The sequence below is a fragment of the Indicator indicator genome, chromosome 4, assembly GCF_027791375.1.
Source record: "Indicator indicator isolate 239-I01 chromosome 4, UM_Iind_1.1, whole genome shotgun sequence".
NCBI lineage: Eukaryota > Metazoa > Chordata > Aves > Piciformes > Indicatoridae > Indicator > Indicator indicator.
This window is the reverse complement of record NC_072013.1, coordinates 29,215,069-29,230,051: the sequence shown is the minus strand read 5'-3', so window position 1 is coordinate 29,230,051 and position 14,983 is coordinate 29,215,069. Positions and strand designations below refer to the sequence as shown.

The 14,983-nt window shown below is 39.5% G+C and overlaps 1 protein-coding gene across 2 annotated transcripts in view; it reads left to right on the top strand.

Annotated features, from left to right (window-relative positions):
• Nucleotides 1–14,983, top strand: part of MNAT1 (MNAT1 component of CDK activating kinase) — a 127,709-nt gene that overhangs the window by 20,749 nt on the left and 91,977 nt on the right. The window lies entirely within an intron of this gene.

Below are 14,983 nucleotides of genomic sequence, written 5' to 3'. Positions count from 1 at the left end.
ATTTGACAGGTCTGGAAACTGTAATATAAATTGCTATTAGAGGTGATATTTTAGGGTGGACTTTTTTTTTTTTTTTTTTTTTTTTTTTACTAAGCATATAGACCTTGAAACCATCTGAGTCATGTATTCTATTTTTTAATACAAAGTAGTTTTGAAGACTCAGCATGTCGTGTTGGTGGTGTTATGGTACAAAGTATAAGGTGATGTGAAAAGGCCTCCTAAAAGGAGGGAAAAGAAGAGTGAATCTTATGAGCATCCTTAGGATCACTGAATTAATTCACACATTTATTTCTGATGACCCTGTCAACCCCCTGTTGGCAGGCTAACTGGGGTAGGGTGATGATTCCAGTTTTGGGGCTGACATACTCCCTGCCCCAGTTAGCTGAATTATTGAGGGAAAATGGCAGTGGCAGGCTAGCAGATAATGGTTATGCTTCCTTAGTACAGACAGAGGTGTGTTTCTGTCTGTGTTGGGTTTGGTCGTCTTGGGAATGTGGCTTGATCTTTGTGATTTTCATGACCCACTATAGTATGTTTATTACTGGGGAATTTGGTTAGACTGGTTAACTTTGTATATTGGATTCAGGTCATGCTGCAGTGGGTGTCACCAAACTTGTTTTACAGGGTTTTCCAAGGAAAACACCCAGCATGATGTTTTCTGCCCTGGATATGCCGATAGGCTGTAGATGCAAAAGGTTGTAGTTGCTTTTCAAATAACTTCTGTTGTGCAATAGAGCCATAAGTCATGAACAGCAGCCTGTGCTGGTAGCTGGATTCTTCTCAGAGTTTAACTGTTCAGTGATTGTTGCAATAGCCGGAGTGCAGTCTCTAGTATCTACAAACAACCCATCTCTTCTGTATCTCTGGATCTCTTTTAAAAAAAAAAAGACTAGTAAACTTAGCTTATGTCTTTTGTGGAAGTAGGTAAGATGATCACTTTTCTGTATCATTGTAATATTTCTTGAAGAAAATGCTGGTAAACAGTAGAATACCTTATGCAGCTATCCAAAATGCAGCTTGTTGTTTTAGGGAGTGGAAGCAGCAGTTGCAAAGGTAAGGAAGTGACTTTAGTTCATAGGGATCTGAGAGCTTAGGGAACATGCGAAAGCTGTACTGTAAATGGCAGGGGTGTGAATGAACTAGACTGCTAATCATAGCTATTGGTGATGGCTTGAAGGACTTTATCTTGTGAGGATGGACTGTGGCAAAAGGTCTTTCTTGCAGAATCAGAGAAGAACTTTCATCTTTTTAGGTCATAGTTTTATCTGTAAAGAAGACAGTGAATCCTTACATAGGAAAAATTGTGTGGGCCATGTTAGAGAGCAGTCATGCTCCTCAGCACACGAGGAGCCACCTTCTTGAATGTGTCCTACAGCACTGAGCTCATGCTTTCAAATCTGAAAAAATCAGATTTCAGATAGCTGTTGTGAAAACTGGTGGAAGGAAGATTTGTTTGCCCAGGTTATCCCTGTCAGGCCTTAAGCTTGCAGAATCGAGCCACATAATTCATAGTAATATGTAATTCCATAAAATGGTGTGTGCAGATAATTCACAGCCTGGGAGTACCTTAGAGATGAATTTTTGAGTAGAGAGAATTTTGTCTCTCACACAGGTGGTTTGCTCTTTCCAAGAAAGTTAAAGATGGTCTGTGTTAATTGGGCACCTCCAAAATGTTGGCAATTGGAGGGGGGTCTGTCTTCTGAAAAACTGATCCTTTGCTTTTTAGATTCCCTTTCCAGGTTCCTCAATCTGTTGGTCATCCAGGAATTTACTAGTCGCCATTGCTTTCTTGGAGGGTCTGCAGAATCTTCAATTCACTTGTAAAATAGATATTTTGATTTTGGGGTTGTTTAAGAAGAAATCCTGTCCGTATTGTGTATAAGCCTCTTATTTGAATGAGGATAGGAACGTAGCAAAAGGGTAAAAGTCTGTGTTCAAAGGCTTTCAATCTGCTTTCAAGTCACAGGACAAGGGGAAATGGCCTCAAGTTGTGTCAGGAGAGGTTCAGGAAAAATTTCTTTACGGAAAGGGTTATCAAGCCTTGGAACAGGCTGTGCAATAGGGAGTGGAGTCACCTTTCCTGGAGATATTTAAAATACCTGTGGATGTGGTGCTTATGGGCATGGTTTAGTGGTAGTGGCTTAGTAGTAGTGGTGGGATTATGAGCTTTAGGTCAGCTCTTCGACTTGATGATCTCAAAGGTCTCTTCCAACCTCAACATTTCTTTGATTTTATATGCTCAAGGGTGTAGTCTCTTGATCTGTTTTAATTTGACTGCTTTAGTGGCACTAGATCATACCAAGCGTTTATTGTGTGTGATTTATATGGACAAGGAAAACAGTATTCACTGTTTCTCAGACCAGGAACAATGTTTCTTGGCACATGGCTTTAATACAGCTGTTGAGAGCCTAAACAAATGCTGCTTTTGAATGTGTGCAGATCCTGTGTGATTATGGAGCAGTGTGGTGTTTATCAGAGAACTTGCAGCATTGTGGAATGCTTCTCAGCTGATGTTTAGGTAAAATGAGTAAGATCAAATATTGTCTGGAACTGATAATCTGAATCATGGGCCAGATTTCCATTTCCTTACTTGTTTTCAGTGGCTCTCTTCTTAATCAGTGAGACTACTGGGATATAGTGCCATGCAGCATAAGGCTGTAGCTGTCACTAATGGGGGGGTTTGGTTGTCTGCATGATATTTGCAGCTGAAGTAGAGAATTGAAATTTTTAGAACTCTTTTAATCCTACACAGATCAGAAGGAGCAAAACTTTTCTGCAAACTGAATAAGTTGGACCAGTCCTACAGAGGGTGACAGCTGTAGTTTATACTAGATCACATTCAAAAATACTTATTCCAAGCTATTTCCACCTATAAATAAAGAGACACACAAAAATGCCCAGCAGATCTGTGCTCTGACTTTGGTGTTTATGCATGGGAGGAACTCCACGTAATGAAGAACAGATTTGTGAATACTTAGCTGACTTCAGATGGTTTGACAACAATTTGATCGTGATCATTTTACCAATGTGGGGAGGCAGCTGCTTGTCATCCTCCCTTCTGTCCTCTGCAATCTCTTGTCCTGGCATCTGCATCCACTGCTGAACTACACCAGGGTGTTCTGTTTTGTGCAAATTGTGGTGTAGCAAGTACAGATCTAAACACAAGCAAAACTATAGTTTATTTTTTTATAACTAGAGTTATTTCTTTGCTTTTGTCTTCTTGATCCTCTACTAATACATGTTTTGCTTCTTCCTTCTCCCACGTTGGGCAACTGATTCTCCTTGTTGTCTCTCCTACTAACAAATATTAAAAGAACGAATGGGTCACAAATTTTCCTCATGATAAAGTTGTTTGAAATGTGCTGCAACTTTGAGAGAACAGTTTGTTACTGTTGTTACATCTTTGGTATGGTGACTAATGTATTTGGTTATTTAGAGTTCTGTTTGAGAATCTATGAAGCTACCTCCAACTTCACTGAAATACGGCTGGAATTTTATTCCCTGCAATCTGTAGGAAATGGTTGAGATGCCAGCATAGCTAATGAAGGTCTGACACATACATACATACATAAAGTACCTTCTTCTAAATGTAGTTGCATTGAATGTGACCTCACAGTTCAACTTCAAAAAATTTGCATGATGGTCACCAACTGATTTACTGTACTAAAATAGCAACTACTATTTGTTTTTAAGCTTAAGGATAAAGAATTATTTTTGCATGCTTAAATTTACAATGCAAAAATAATGTTCTCTACCAAGCTTTAAGTAGGTCAGAATTTCTGCCACCCTTAAAAGGGAAATTGCAATCTGACCTGTGCAGTGGCCAGTGTGGGATGGGAGGAGAAGGTTTTGGGTTTTTTGTTTGTTTGGTTGGTTTTGTCCTTGTTTTTTAATAAATCAAAACATATTTGGTTTTGAGATTGTTTCATTGGCTACGTGTTGTATATTGCAGGGTGTTTCAAGACATCTCTGAAATATTTATCGTGCTTTGTCCCACCAAGAATGTAATCTTAAGGTCTCCACTGTTTATGAAACACAGTCTATATTTTATCTCCTGCTGAGGAAAGATGTGATAGTGGTTGTTTAGGGATTATGTGAAAATGGAGTGAGGAATGACCCTTAAAAATTGGTAGGAAGTAGGGGATTCCCAAATCAGTCTAGGGAGGTGGGGAAGCTGTCTGAATTGCTACTGTTGGGATGTGCTAATGAATATCTCCTTTACACTTACACTATTGAAGATTGGTGAGGTAAAGAAGCTTTTCAAGAAAATGCAGTGAAAATCTGTTGGGTTACAGAAGCTGAAACAAAATCTGTAACTTTTCTTTATTGCTGCAGTTTCAGAGAGAGCAGCCTCAGAGCATGATAAGTGCTTGTGATGCTGAAGATCAAAAGTGCCAGCTCTGGGAGGTGATAAGACAGAAATGAGCTTTTAGGCACAAGGCTGGACCCTCCTAATAAGCAATCCATTGCAACACGAGATGCCTTGCTTGCTGTTGTGTTCATTCTTTACATCTCCTTTAGTTTTGTTAGGTGACAAAACAAGTAGGTTTATCAAAACTTTACTGTTGAGTTGCAGAGTTCTGTGTGGCCCATGGCACTTTGAGGGGCAAATATCCTGCAGGTTTTTGTGGATAATCTAAGACACAGCTCTGTAGAAATGCAGGGAATGATCTGGGAGTCCCTTGCAGTCCTGTTTCTGTGTGATTACAGCCCTGAACAGCCTGAACAGTTTAAAAAAAAAAAATCTTATTATATGTGTCTTGCATGTCAAAGATACATATTTTTTCAAAAATATATAAAACCACAAACCTTTCACTCTTTGCTGGTTGATTTTTCTTTTTCTTTCTTTCTTTCTTTCTTTTTTTTTTTTTTAAGTGCCAGTCTTTCTTTTGGAAAGATATTTGCCCAGGTTTATTTCTTTAAGGGTGTAGTCCATGCTTTTCAGAGAGGTGGCAATAAAATGTTACTGAGTTGGATTTTCTGTTTGTTTTTCGTTGTTCTGTGGAGATTATCTGCAATTTAAGGATGATTTACACTCTGCTCTGTAAGGTATTTAAAGGACTGTGTAGAGATGGTTCTTCCTTCTCTGACATCCAGCTCTTCAAATTAGAATGGCAAAGACAACAGAGATTTAGCTAGTCATTCTAAATGGTGCTTTAGGGGAGGAAATAAGTAATGCCTCAGTCAACTGAAATTCCAATAGGGAATTTTGATACGATGCAAAATTGTCTGCACTACTCAGAAACAGGAGTGCACTCCACAACAAAAATACTACAGATTTCTTAGTATTCAAAGGCTTCTGGTGCTTCTGGTCTGTCTCACTGAAAAAGCAGCAACCTTGAGAAGTAGTTTGTTTCCTAAGGCTGTAAGTCCTGGACTGATGAAGAGGGTAGGAATGATGATTTGTTGAGCCATGACCACCACCTTTTGCTGCACAGAAGTTGTTTATCTAAACCTGGTTTACGTGTGAGCTAAGGCATGGTGTAGCACAAGGTGTATGGAAGTACACATCAGCTAATACGTACTTGCCTTGAAGATTTTTTTTTCACATGTCCTTATGTAAGGATATTTTACATATCCTTATATATATATATATATACACATTTGCATAGCCTATATATACATTTATGTAGCCTTTGTTTATCATATCCTTATTAAATGACATATTAAATTACCTGCAGAAGTTTTTGCCCTGTTACTTCTATTGGAGGTGATTCCAGATGCTCACTGTTGTGACTGGTAAAGAGTACAATTTCCAGTAAAAACTTTCTTTTTTTTTTTTTTTTTTTTTCCAGTTTAAAATTTTCTGCTGTTTTTCCTCTGATAATCTGGTCTTCCCAATCTTGGGATTATGCTAGCTTCCCTTTTCTGCATTTATAGGGTGAGTTCATCTGTTTAGATTGTGAGTGACCAGAACTGCACGTGCCATTTCAGGTGAAGTCTCCTTACATCCTGCTGGTGACCCTCTCTTTCTCACAGCATTGGCTCTTCTGAGTCGTCTATGGGTTGCATGTGCCTTTTCATGAGTGCATCACTCTGCAGAGGGACTATGCGCTACTGTTTATAGAGGTGTCTCTTCCTTTCCTCTTTAAATGATGAATTCTCAGTGACTTTGTGACGTGTTTCCAATGTGTGAAGTTGTGTTGTTCAGTGGTGTTGCCTTCTGTTTCTCTTCTGGAAGGACTAACCTGTAAAGTAACTCTGTGTGCATCGTTTAAAATAAGCTGAAAACATTTGGCATACTTTTTGCCTCATTTTAGCAATTCTAAAAATTGCTTCTTATCATCTTCTACCCCACCTCTTGTTTGTGTTGCAACTGTACTTCAACTTACTTTTCTAGTGGTGTGTTGATCAAGCAGCTTATAGGGTATCTTGAAATAATGACAGATGCTTTCTGGGTCATGTTCTCTCTCCGTATACTTTTGGATCACGCTATAAAAAACTTTAAGAGGGAAGGGAAGGACAAAAATTAATAAGCAGCATTGGGTGCTATTGAATCCAGAGCTCGGGAAGAGAGGAACAGCTTTTTTTATGTTCTCCCACTCAGTGGCTCTCCCTTGTAACTTAGTTCTGGGGTCTTGTTCAGACTAAAAGGACCTTTCTGGGAGTCTCTCTGTCCATGCTAGCCATCTCCACAGATTTGATTTACTGTAGCTACTTCATTGACATTGGTGAGGAGCCCTGTTCCAGGGGAAGTGTTTCTCCTAAGGCTGAGTTGCCTCAAGTGTCATTACATAGTTTGAAAAGAGGGTGTTGAATGTTGAGGAGGGTCTTTTGTTGACAGAGTTTTTGAGGATGTGATCCTACATCAGCCTTTTCAGAGATTGCCTGATTGGTGCTGTCTTGTCTTGGTTTTCAGCTCAGCTGCACTGGTGCTGGTGCTCTTGTCACAGGCATGTCAGCAGTTGGGCTGTTGCCCATTGTCAAAGTCCTCTCAGTGTCAATACACTGGTGGAAGCTGTCTGAATGGGAGCATTGTTTGTGGGATGCCCTAACCTGTCTGAAGTGTGCAGGAAGTTTGGCTGCTGAACTCGTTGGGACCTGGAGTTCATTTGTCAGTTCTCCTAGTTCCTTTTTGAGAGTGGATCTGCAAAGCTTCATGGGTATGTAGTGGTGTTTACAGAAGTGCCCACCATGCTGCCTAACTTCATTGTCCAGTACTAAACACAATCCCTGTTCCCTCTTCAATTCATGCCTCAGCTTCCTTAATGCTTGAGTCTTAAACATGTCTAGCTTTCAAGGTGCTTATGATTGTGGTGTGGTACACTTCCATTGCCTGGGATTTTAGGATTGACAGCATCCTGCTTCACCTTTCTCACCCTGCTTGAATTTACTTTCACTTTGGCCATTGCTGCATGTTGGTAAAAGCATTTGTGAACTATGTGGTGAAGCAAATGGGGAGAGTACATCTGGATGGAAATTAACCCAGCAAGTAACCATGTGACTGCATAAATGTTGTTCTGGCCTGCAGGACAGGACAGCAGGGAAAGGACAGACTACGATGGTAATGTGAAGGCAGATTACATCAGCTTTTTTGGCTTTGCTGCTGATTTAACGTGTAGAAATGCAGTTTTGGTGTTCCTGGGCTGCATACATAAGCTCAAGGTTGTCAGGACTTTTTGCAATTTATGAGAATGGGAGTTGGTGTCTTCACTCTGGTCACTCATTTCAGACAAATTGCATAAAAAGAAACAATTTATTTTTATTGTATCATAAACCAAGATTATTGTAGGAGCTCCTACACAGTACATACTCATGGCAAATTGTTCTTTCAGTCTTTGCAAACCCAGCAAGCTCAATGACAAAGGGGACAAGTCTTCATTATACATTGCTTTTTGAGCACTGGTGATGTTTTCAGAGCTATCCAGAACATGGACAATGCAGGTTTTGCTCCTACAGGCAGGTTTTCTCAGTTGTTTTTAATTGTGTGTACATACACCCACGCTGTCTCTCTGTAGTTGAATAGGTTAAGGAAACTGGACTATGTATGACTTACTCTTCAAGTGAAATACAAGCTTATGTTCTTGGCAGAAATTTGGCTTAGTTCCTTCTAAAAGCTGGGAGAGATGAGCCAACATATGCAGATCATTCAACAGGTATCTTTGTGGGAGATCGGTAAAGGTTTTAATTTTTTAGAGTTTTAAATACTTGCATGTTTACCCCTGAGACCCCAAATCACTTGTTTTTGTGGAAAACGTTGGTAGTACCTGGTTCTCTTACAGATGTGTCTTATCAACTTTATCATCTTACTTTCTGATATTAGCCATGAAATGCGGGAGTGTCTTGTGACAAGCCTTCAGTAATGTCGTCAGGATGTCCCATCATGCCAGAAATACCTTTTAATTTTTTTTCTCTTACTATATAGCTGTATTTCCATGTCTTGCTTGCAGTTGCCATCGTTGCACTGTAAAATGCCTTGAAAGTACAGAGCAGAAAGTAGAAGCCTTGTTTTGGATCAAGTCTTGGATAAATCTTCTTCTTGGAGAACAAGTCTTATAAGGAGCGGCTGAGGGAAGTGGGGTTGTTTAGTCTGGAGAAAAAGAGGCTGAGGACGGACCTTATTGCTCTCTACCACTACCTGAAAGAAGATTGTAGTGAGGTTGGGGATCAGTCTGTTGTCCCTAGCATCAAGTGATAAAACAAGAGGACATGGCCTCATATTGCACAAGGGGAGGTTTAGATTGGATATTAGGATAAAATTCTTTACAGAAAGAGTGGTCAGGCATGGGAACAGGTTGCCCAGGGAGGTGGTGGAATCACTGTCCATGGAGGAGTTTGGAATACATGTAGACATGGCACCTTGGGTATGGTTTAATGGCCCTGGTGGTGTTAGCTTACTGGTTGGACTTGACGATCTTAGAGGTCTTTTTCAACCTAAACAATTCTATGATTCTGAGTAAAAGATGTGTAATGGCTACTTAGGATTTTTTCCATTGTCTGTTTTAGGTTTTTAAATTCTTGTCCCTGGCTTATGCAGGTGTTTCATAAGACTGAATAAATGAATGCTCAAAATCCTTGAGTTAGTAAGACCTGTCAGCTTGGAAGGCAGTTTAGTCCATACCATGGAGTAGGACTTTCCCACGAGGTAACAAATGGATGTGGAAGAAGAAGGGAGCACTGTGTGTTGTGTGGAGCTTGGTGTGAGATTTTCAACTTGTTAACGATAAGTCTGTTTGTCTTGTGAGACAATGGGCACTGTTGGGCTGGATCATGTCTAAAAGATTGCAATTTAAACAGACATGCAAAGTTTCGTAATTGTGTCTTAAGGTCAGGTGTGCTATGGGCAGCTGCTGATCCTGATAGCTGCCTAACTTGATGTTTGTTGAGAACCCTGAAAACTGGCAAAGGTTCTTATTCAAAGAGAATAAAGCATAATAAAAGGGTTATTGACATAGCTGAATTATTATTTTAGTGCATGTGTTTGCCCAGTAGAGTCTAATGGATTTGAAGTAGTTGTTCTAGGGCTTTGGCTAAATTCTTTGTCAATTTTGGTATGCCCAGTTGTTGTGAAAACACTTATTTCTCAATGCCACACAGCTGCTCTTGAAGTGTCAAGAATTGGTCTGTCAAGCATTGGCCTCATGTTTGACCAAATAGACATAATTATGCTGTAAGACACGGGGGTTTTACGATTGTGTGCTTAATTGACTAGGCAGCAGTATCTCATAAAGAACCACTTTTATTTCAACACCTACAGAATATTTTCTCTATACTCTCCAGAGTTAATACCAAGAAAGGTTCTTCTCTGGGTTTTGGTGGTGGGTTTTGTTTTGTGGGTGGTTGTGTTTTTGTGGTGGGTTTTGGTTTTTTTTTTTTTTTTTTTTTTTTTAGGAAAAAAGGAAAGGCTCGCTGTACTGGAAACATGAGAGTTAAGTTTCAGTTTACTGTAAACTCTTGTCAGGTCCAAACCATTTGAAATGGTTTTGTAATGGAGATGTTGAAACACAATGAGTGGTGAAAATGTTTCTGTTTATTATTAATTGACTCAGTATGTCTTTTTTTTTTCTTAAAATGCTGGTTGTTCAAAGCTGTTGTTCAACCACTACCTGATCTGCTCTCTTTCTGGTGAGTGCAGTTGGGATGAACTGGTCTGTATGTCAGGATGCATTTATAGGTGTTTGGAAAATACAGTTAACTGTGCCTGAGCATCTCCTAAATTTTTGAGATGTCTGGGCTCATTTAACCTCCTCCAATATGGAGCAGAACTCATCTGACAGAACAAAATGAAACACAAGTGTATGCGTGCATCATTTTCCCAAAAGGCATAAATAGTCTAAAAGGAGGATTGTGTGCTCAGTGTCTTGGCAGATGATGCTGAGAACTGACATAATACAGATACAGGCAGAGTACCAGTCTGTCTGTCTTTTTTTGGTTTTACTTTGTTGTTAAAGGAAGGGTTAGGATCACATCTTGAGAGTCTTGATAGTCTAGAAACAAAATAATTAAATGTTAGCAAAGTAATATGTGAGATTTTGTCTTGCAGTGCATGTTAATGTAGGCTGAACAGAGGGAAGCTGCAGACAACTGAAGATAGCTTATCACCAGTTTTTAAAAATCCAGAAATTCTCATTGATTGATAGAGTTGTGATTTCTACCCAAAACCTAAGATGTGTTTTATCGTAATAATGAGAGCTGTAATCTGTAGATGATGTGTGGGCTGGTTGTGAGACCTGTTTATTTACCAGTTGAAGACAGACCCATTGTGGGTCTTTCTGCCAAATAAGGTTTTGAGAGCATTCTGAAGTTGTCTCCTTACAAGGTCAGAATAACAAAATCTCATCGGTAGCACTTCACAGAATCTGAACAGAGGAGCAGAGAAAGAGTAATTAGTATCTTCTCCCAACTCCCACTTATATTTGGTGAACAGGCAAGAGATGGCCTGAAACACACAGGCAGCTGCTTCTGTAAGTGCTTGCATGAGGATTTCTGAGTTCCTGAAGCTAAGGTGTGAAAAGGAAAAGACTTAATTTTGTCCCTAACTCCCTACTCCTCTGGGAGCCACTAATCTCATAAGCTTCTTTATTCTGAGGCTCTCAGAAGCACTTGGTGTCATTGCAGTCATGCTTCTTCATATTTTGGTCCCTAACCTGTAACATGGGAAAAAAAATTGCCTTCGCTGAGTTCCCTTAGCTTTTTGGATCATAGAGATCATTATTCCTGCAGACTCTAGGAAAAACCTGCCTCCTAGGCTCTACTATCAGCCTAGAAAATAAACTTGCAATGGCCAACTGCAAATGGTGGCTCAAGTCTTGGCTATGTAGCAGAAACCACTGTGGGTTATGAGGACTTGCTAAAATCACTGAAGGCTGCAAAATAAACAGGCTTGACAGCTGCTTCAGATGGGGCTGCTCTTGTCTCAGTCAAGTGCACAAAATAGTCTAACCCAAGCTAAACAAAAAAGCCTGTGAATGTTTCTAGAAACATCTTTGATTTTAAAATATAGATGTCTTGTGCAAGTTTTCTCATGTGTGCATGTTTTCGGTTTTTTAATGTTCCTTCACCATAAATCAAGAGTCATTCCATTTCTGTAAGTAAATTTCCCTCTGACATCAGAATCGAGGAACAAGTGAAAACATATCTTTTTTGCTGATTCTTTACATTCTGTTTCTTTGTGGTTTGGGTCTTGGCTATATGTAGAAGGCTGTATTACTGTTTTTTAATCTAAACTGTTTTTCCATGGTAGAGAGGATTTTTTTTTTTGTTACTTTAAATAATAGAACCCTCTTGGTTATAAAAGCTGAAGAAGAGGAGCTTAGAGCTTCTGAATACTTGATACTATTTAATAAGCATATCTACTAAAAATAACCTTTGAAAAAAAGAGTAGTAACTAATTTTGTAATATTCTTGTTCGACAGCATAAGCTATAAAGAATTTTTTTTCTGAAATGATTAATGGCAGCATATCTGAAGTCTCGCAAATTTTTGCTATGCTCAGCTGAATCTAAAATTCTAAAAGAAAAAATATCTTGTACTGCTTGTGAAAATACTCTTCCTTTATTCTGTTTTGATTGCCGTTTTGCCAGCCAAGCTAGATGAGTAAGCAGCACCATCAAGTTATGCTAATGTTGTGAGCCATTTTCATGCATTCAGTGTCCAAGAGGCTTGATTTCTTATCTGCTGTCATCCCTCTGTGAAGTGCATGTGTGGGGAATGCAGGACTGGGCACAAATCTTGTACCCTTTGAAGACACTTTGTCCAAAATAAACACTCAGTTCCAGTGAGTGTAATTTAGTTGATAAATATCTAACAGCCTTCTGGAGAGGAACCTCTGCTTGTTTTCTGCCATGTACCAAAAGCATTTTTAATATGAAGTCCTTGAACACTGACATGGGGCATGTAGTGGTGTTTGTGCTTTGATGCCAAACCAGCAAGATGCTTCATTACTTGCTTTCCTGAAAAAGATGATGTTGTTCTAGACTGTTGAGAGACTAAGCCATTTGTTTAATATTTCATGGGGGTGAAAGAAAAGAACAAGACAGATGAAACTAGTGTCTGTGGAAATGAAAATGAGTATACTAATGTTTATTATCCTTGTGTGGAAGACCAGGAGACTTTATTATTCCTGGAGATGTGATTGCTTTTGCTGGTGACACTACTAATAGTTTTTCTCTGTTGTCTGCATGTGTTTAACTACTTGGGCATTTTCTGTTGATATCTTCATCCATGTTACCTAGTCTCTGGGTATCCAAAAGGGAACAAAAGATTTTAGTAAATATATGAAATAGAGTACAGATTACAGGGGCTGTAAACCTCAGTGTGAAGATGAGCAGAGGCACATCCTGAGTGTCTGTTTAAACCTCATGTGAAGTTGTTGTCTCAGATATACTCAGTTTTGAACAAATGTAAATTTTGAACATTTGTCATCTTTATATATGTAGCATGTATGCATACATAATATATATACATATATATAATATGCATATTAAAACCCACTGATTTCAGGTTCCTAATTTAAGAAAATGTGTGGCCATCTGTTATGGCCATGATGTGAAAAGGAGTTAAACAGATGATTTGTCTCTTTCCTCATTCGAGGAAAGCCATATATGATGTGTTGGCCAATAAGGCATGCACTGAATGATGTCCTGCTTCCTTGGTCAGGCTGTCATTACACTAAGGAGAAGAGTTGGACTTGCAAAGAAATGGAAGGATGACTTGAGGTGATGAGGTCTATGTACCAGGAGAGAGCTCTGTAATGCCATCTGTGGTGTTGGGCTGTCCCCCTGTGCTGCCTGGGATGTCTGAGTCTTGTATGGGTTGGGAACCTTTGTCACATGTCACCAAGTGGTGAAGTCTGAGAGTGGTGAAGTTACAGAAATAGTTTCATCTTTTACATAATGTTTTTTTTTTTTTTTAATTTTACAGTGCAACAAAAAAAAATTAACTTATCAAAACTATCATCTTTGAAATCTGCCTTCCTGTGGTTGGTGTAAGTTCTGACTTTAGCAGTCTTCAGCAGAACTAAGAGGAACTTGTTTGAGAGGGATTCAGGAGATGGCTTGTTTCCTTCCTGAAAAATCATGTGGAAATGTGTGACCAAACATGCTGCCATTCCTAGGAAAGTGACCATGGTTTGTGGGGGTGAGAGTGACAGACCTGCTGAGCTGTAGGCTTGGGGTCTAATTGTGTGTATTAAATCTATCAGGAGATGGAGAGGAGGCAGGATGTGGGCAGAGTCTAGGTCTGCCCTTGACTTGTCCCATGTAACCCCTTTTGAATTCAGAAGGAATTATCTATGAATAAATATAAGGGTGGATGTGCATGAGTGAGTGAGAATGTAGTCACCTGATGTGGGATTCCCATAGTGAGGTGTTGACTCATCTCTTTTTGTATGGAAAGCTATTTTCCAGCCTTAGAAACACACTGGTTCCAGTTTGGGAAGGCATTGTAGCACTTGAACAAAGTGCTTTTCCAAGGGGACTTTTTTTTCCCCCCCATAGTCCAGTCCTGTATAAACTTGAAATGTCTTTGATTTGGGGAAGAAAGCAGAGCGTGGGGGGGAAGTGGTTTCAGGTGCTACTGTTTGTGCATAATATCTTGCACATGGAGACCCTGTTCTGTTGGTCCTTAGGCAACAATATGATTTAAAAAAAAAACCAAGTAATGCAAACACCTGGATCCACCTGCCAAGTTCTGTAGCTCTACACTCCCTTTTCTAGAACTTAAAAATAGGAAAGAGGAAGGAGGATTTTTTTTTTTTTTTTTTGCTGTGCTTTGGCTCCTGTGTTGAGAGAGACATAAATAGCACAAGCTGCTGAAGTGAAGGAGACAGTAAAACTGTCCGTATACATTGGGCTGTTGCATGCACAGACAGGTTAGGGGAGAAAGGAGAAAAAAACCTTTCCCTGCCTTCCTGTCTCTCTTGCCTTTAGCGTTGCTTCTCCCATAGGGATGAGCTAAATAATTTTCATATGGGAGCATAATTCTTGATTATGTCCCAATAACTTCTGTATTTCAGGCCTACTGTGCTAAAAGGTTTGATCTTTCTCTTCCCAGATAAATTGTATTTAAATGTGCTTGGTTTTCTAACTAAAGGAATTCTAGAGCAGAAGACTGTCCCTGTAAATTCAAGATTTGCTCTTTAACATTGGCAGCTGCTGTGCAGGATGCATTGTTAACAACAACAAAAAAAAATGCCTTTTTTTTTTTTAATTGTAAGATACAATTGCATTTGTTCTGCACTTTCTAATCTTGGAAACAGAAGCTGGGTGAAACTGGTTGGCTCTAGCTAGCTCTGCTTCTGTAAGTACTAGAACCAGTTGAGTTGGGGGAAAGGTCAGCAGACTGAAGGTTTTGTTGAAGATACTTTGCTACCACGTCAGTGTTGTTTCTCTTAACTTGTTCAGCTTTTGTTCTGGGTCCATGAAGGTACAATGCAGCTTAGCCCTTCATGTACAACTGTTTTGGCTTTGATAGAACAGAGCTATAAATAGGTAGCCCTTTGCCTCCCTAGCAGTAGGAAATGACTGCAGCAGGTGTTGTCCTCT